Genomic DNA, 5,792 nt, shown 5'->3' with positions numbered 1-5,792 from the left:
TAAAATTCTCAAATTTTGTCACAAATAAACATCAAACATAGATACCAATTAACGGGTAATTCACCAAAAAATCATATAATATTCACATAATATTTAATTATTGACAAAAATAACTACACGCTATATTCTGGATATTACATCCTTCCCCCCTTAAAAGGATTCTGTCCTTAGAATCTCCTAAGTAAACAAGTGAGGGTACTTTTCACGCATATCATTTTCTTACTCCCAGGTTGACTCTTCAACCTTTGGGTTTCTCCATAAAAATATTAATAAATTTACAACTTTATTCCTTAACACTTTCCCTCTCTTCTCTGGAATCTCTATTGGATTCTCAACATATGACAAATCTGCCTGAAGTTCTATCGGCTCATACTCTATCACATGCCAAGAATCTGGATTGTACTTCTTAAGCATTGACACTTGAAAGACATTATGAATGTGCTCCATATGTGGGGGTAACGCCAATTCATATGCTACCCTACCGACATGCTTCCGAATTTCAAAAGGTCCAACATATCTAGGACTCAGCTTTCCTTTCTTTCCAAATCTGGATATTCCCTTCCACGATGATACCTTCAGCAACACTAGATTTCCTTCTTCAAACTCCATGTCCTTTCTAGCTTGATCTGCATATTTCCTTTGACCACTCTGTGTTGTAATTAGCCTTTTTTGAATAATTTTGGCAAATTCTTTTGTCTGTTGCACCAACTTTGGTCCAAGTATCTTACATTCTCCAACTTGATCCCAATATAGTGGTGATCGACATTTGCATCCGTAAAGAGCTTCATAGGGAGGCATTCTGATACTGGAGTGATAACTGTTGTTGTAAGAAAATTCTACTAAAGATAAATGCTCATCCCAATTTCCTTCAAAATCAATGGTACAAACATGTAACATATCTTTGATTGTCTGAATCGTTCTTTCGCTTTGGCCGTCATTCTATGGATGATAAGTTGTACTCATATTCAACTTGGTTCCCAAATATTCCTGAAAACATCTCCAGAATATTGAATTGAATCGTGGATCTCGGTCAGATACAATAGACACAGGGACTCCATGAGGAACTATTATCTCCTTCAAATACATATGAACCAACTTGTCCAAGGAAAATCTCTCATTAATAGGAAGAAAATGAGTTGATTTAGTTAGTCTGTCCACTATAACCTAAATGGTATCGTGGTTCACTTTTGTACTTAGTAATCCGACTATAAAATCCATAGCAATATGTTCCCACTTCCATTTTGGAATCTCTAACAATTGTAATAATCCATTTGGTCTCTGATGCTCCGCTTTAACTCTTTGACATGTATAACATTTGTTAACCCATTATGCAATCTCTCTTTTCATATCTGGCCACCTATTAAGTGGCATTTATGAAACTTTATAACGCTCCATTAAGCTTTGAATTGGTATTTTTATACTCAAGTTATTGGTGTTTTAATATATTTTCTAGTGTTTTTGCATTTCAGGCATTAATCCGGAATTCAGGTGAATTAGCATTGATTTGATGCTAATATGGTGTTAGGATGGTGTCCAAGGAATAAAGGCTCATGAAGACCAACTCATTGCAACAAGAAAAGAAGAAAAATAAGTTTTTTCCAGAAAACCGGCGCGCGCGCTGTCATAGCGCGTGGCCACACCGGAGGAACAGAAACACAGCGCGCCCGCGCTGGTCAAGCGCGCGGCCATGCCATGTCGTGAATTCATAATCATGATTCTTGTGGGCTTTTGATTAGATGGACTTCTACTATGCATGGGCTGCTATATATACATAAATAAAGGTCATTTTTCATAAGGAGATGTACCAGAGCTAAGGAGAAGGCGTAAGAAGACCGTAGAGCACAATTTAACGAAGGCGAAGAAGATCTAGTTTTACACTTGTGATTCTTAATTCTAAGTTGTAACCTTGGATGCTAGTTTTCTTATTCGTGAACCTATACTCTTGGTTTGTACTTGGTTTATTATTTATTAAGTATAGAGACTACGTTTATTATATCATGCTTTCATCGGAACCCACGTTGATGATGAGTCCGATTATGGGCTAATCGTTATCGTGGGGTTCTAGCGGATATATTTATGGATTTCTTCAGTTAATTTGTTTCGATGCCTTAGTGTATAGTGATTGTATAATAACCTAGTATTGGTTGTGCTTATGCATCTTATGAGCGTCGTGAACTTATAAGATAGTGTGTTAATTTTTAATGAAGCGACAGTGAATTTAAGGATTTAGAACTTTCCATGCTAGCATAGGTTCATGTGTTATTGTTATGCATGATTCGTAGATAATTTTAACCATATTACTTGCCCTATGTAATCACGATAAATAACTTGTGCATTAAGCCATTATGTTGTCAAATTTTATAGACATATAGGGTCTCAATATAATTTGTGTGTATTCAGCTTCTATCTCTTTTGTGGATGTCTGGTAGTTAGTTATTCGTGCAACAAAAGTTGGCATTTAGCAGTTTCGTGTTATCTGATTAGTGTCATCACCATTACATGCTAAGGTTAAGAATGAAATGGCTATTGAATGAAGTTAAAATCCCATGTTTGTGTCATATATTCAACTCTCTTTAATCTCTTAGTTAATGTTTTCTAGTATAATTCTCAGTAGTTAATAGTAGTATAAGCAAAACCCAAATTGTTATTCGTCTTAGAATTGAATAATAGCCATATCATTGTTGCATAAGTGCATAAATCACAAAGTTAACCTAAACCAGTCTCTGTGGGAATGAACTAGAAATAATTCTATATTACTTGCGATCGCGTATACTTGCATGAATTATTAACACGTGTTTAGCAACTAATAAGTTTTTGGCGCCGTTGTCGGGAACTCGGTGTTAACTTTTAGTTTGTGTGTTTGTCATCAGTGATCGTTAAAGTTCATTGACTCGGACATTGTTACTTACCTACTCTTTTCCTTGTCGTGTTTCAGGTACTCTAGTGAGTGTATATGCATACGCGTTCGTGGGCTTTTAAGAGAACTCTGGATCAAGTCAAGGAGGAAGCTGTTGTGGTTCGAAGGGAAGTTTTTGAGGATGAACAGAAAGTAGAAGAAGAAAAGAAAGTCGAGGAAACAGCTTTAGTAGTGATGGGAGATCAAGCAGAAATACCTAAGGCTTTGATGGACTATTCTCAGCCTAAGATCAATGATATTCAGTCGAGCATCATCAGACCAGCCATCTCGGCTAAAACTTTTGAGATCAAGTCAAGCACGATTCAGATGATACAGAACTCAGTTCAGTTTGGGGGTTCTCCTATAGAAGACTCCAACATGAACATCAGGGATTTCATTGAGATTTGCGACACTTTTAAGTTCAATGGGGTGACTGAAGATGCTATTAAGCTACGACTCTTCCCATTCTCTCTGAGGGATAAAGCAAAGTGTTGGTTGCATTCTCTACCACCAGGGACTATCACCAAATGGGAGGATCTTGCTCAAAAGTTTCTCACTAAATTATTTCCTATGGAGAAGACTACTGCAATCAGGAATGCTCTTACTCAGTTTGCACAGCAAACTGGAGAATCTCTGTGTGAGGCTTGGGATCGATATAAGGAGATGCTAAGGAAGTGCCCATACCATGGCATGCCTGATTGGATGATTATAAACTATTTATACAATGGTTTGGGCGCACAGTCTAGTCCTATGCTCGATGCAACATCTAGTGGAGCCTTATGGGCCAAAAGCTATAATGTAGCTTATGAGTTGTTTGAGCTAATGGAAGCTAATGAATACCAGAATCCTACGCAAAGAATGTTGTAAGGCAAGGTAGCAGGAATTCTGGAAGTGGATACAGCTACTGCTATAGCTGCTCAACTTCAAGCTTAGACGATGAAAGTGGACTCTTTGGCTAATTATGGAGTTAATCAAATCACTAGTGTTTGTGAACTTTGTGCGGGGGCACATGAAACTAAGCAGTGTGCTATTTCTAGAGAATCAGCTCAATTTGTGAGTAACTTTCAGAGATCACAGCCGCAAGCTCCAGTCACTTATCATCCCAATAACCGCAATCATCTTGAACTTCAACTGGAGCAACAGTCAGAATGCGGTGCAACAAACTTATCAGCCATACACAGCAAAACAGTATAACCCTCCTGGTTTTCAACAACCGCAATATGCCCCTAGGCAACAACTTCAACTTCAGTAGTTACCGCAAGCTAATGAAAAATCTGAATTGGAGGAGTTGAGGCTCATGTGCGAGAGCCAAGCTATTTCTATCAAGACCTTGGAGAATCAGATTGAGCAGATTGCTAATGCATTACTGAATTGTCAACCTGGCACGCTTCCAAGAGATACTGAAGTTCTAGGCAAGAAGAAAGCTAAGGAGCATGTTAAGGAAATTACATTGAGGTCTGGTAAGGTTGCAAATCCTGAAAAAGCTAAGACTTCAGAATCTGAAGTTGAGGCTGAAGAAGAAGAAGTGCAGAAGGAAGCAAAAGTGGAACCAAGGAAGACTACTGTTGAGCACACTTCTCCTAAAGGTAATACAGGGAAGAAACAGATCTATCCTCCACCTCCTTTTCCTAACAGGCTGCAGAAGAAAATGCTGGATAAGCAGTTTGCGAAGTTTCTGGAGGTGTTCAAGAAACTTCACATCAACATACCTTTCACTGAAGCTCTTGAACAAATGCCTAGCTACATGAATTTATGAAAGGTATTCTCTCTAGGAAGGTAAAGCATGATGACTTAGAGACCGTTGCTCTCACGGAGGAATGCAGTGTTGTGCTGCAACAGAAATTACCTCCGAAGCTTAAAGATCCTGGAAACTTCACTATTCCTTGCACCATTGGAAAAGTGTCATTTGACAAATGCTTATGTGACTTGGGAGCTAGCATCAATATGATGCCTCTATCAATCTTCAAGAATTTGGACTTACCTGATCCAAAGCCTACTTATATGACTTTGCAGTTGGTTGACCGTTCTATTACATATCCGCGAGGTATTGTGGAGAATGTCTTGGTCAAGGTGGGTAAACTCATCTTTCCTGCTGATTTTGTAATTCTTCATTTCGAGGAGGATGAAAAGATTCCCATAATCTTAGGAAGACCTTTCTTGGCTACTGGTCGAACCTTGATAGATGTGCAGAAAGGTGAGCTCACCATACGACTGCTGGATCAGGATATAAGTTTTAATGTGTTCAATGCTATGAAATTCCTTACGGAAAATGAGGAGTGTTTTAAGGTGGAGATGATCGATTCTGTGGTTAATTCTGAACTTGACTGATTGCCAAGGTACGATACCTTAGAAAAGGCCTTGTTGGGGAATTCTGATAGTGAAGATGACAAAGGTGAAGAGTACTTGCAATATTTGAATGCTTCTCCCTGGAAGCAAAAGATGGATATGCCTTTTGAATCTCTTGGATTAGGGGAGCTGAAAAGTTCTCCAAAGCGCCTCAAGCCATCTATTGTAGAAGCTCCTACTCTTGAGCTTAAGCCTTTACCTGAACATTTGAGGTATGTATTTTTAGGTGATGCATTTACTTTTCCTATTATTATTGCATCTGACCTTTCAGGTAGCGACGAGGAGAAGCTTTTGAGAATTCTTAGAGAATTCAAATTGGCAATTGGTTGGACTATAGTAGATATCAAGGGAATCAACCATTCTTATTGCATGCACAAAATTCTGCTAAAGAAAGGAAGCAAGCCTACTGTTGAGCAACAGAGAAGGCTAAATCCGATTATGAAAGAGGTTGTGAAGAAGGAAATCCTCAAGTGGCTAGATGCAGAGATCTTCTATCCTATTTTTGATAGTTCATGGGTGAGCCCAGTTCAGTGTATGCCAAAGAAAGATG

General features: G+C 38.5%; 1 non-coding gene across 1 annotated transcript; it reads right to left on the bottom strand.

The window, feature by feature from the left end:
• Window positions 1–3,481: 3,481 nt before the first annotated feature.
• LOC141701849 (small nucleolar RNA R71) lies at window positions 3,482–3,588 on the bottom strand. The gene has a single exon (XR_012566920.1). It is a non-coding gene; the product is annotated as a small nucleolar RNA R71 (small nucleolar RNA).
• Window positions 3,589–5,792: the final 2,204 nt, after the last annotated feature.

This window comes from Apium graveolens, unplaced genomic scaffold (genome assembly GCF_009905375.1).
Source record: "Apium graveolens cultivar Ventura unplaced genomic scaffold, ASM990537v1 ctg4451, whole genome shotgun sequence".
NCBI lineage: Eukaryota > Viridiplantae > Streptophyta > Magnoliopsida > Apiales > Apiaceae > Apium > Apium graveolens.
This window is presented reverse-complemented; position numbering and strand designations above follow the sequence as displayed.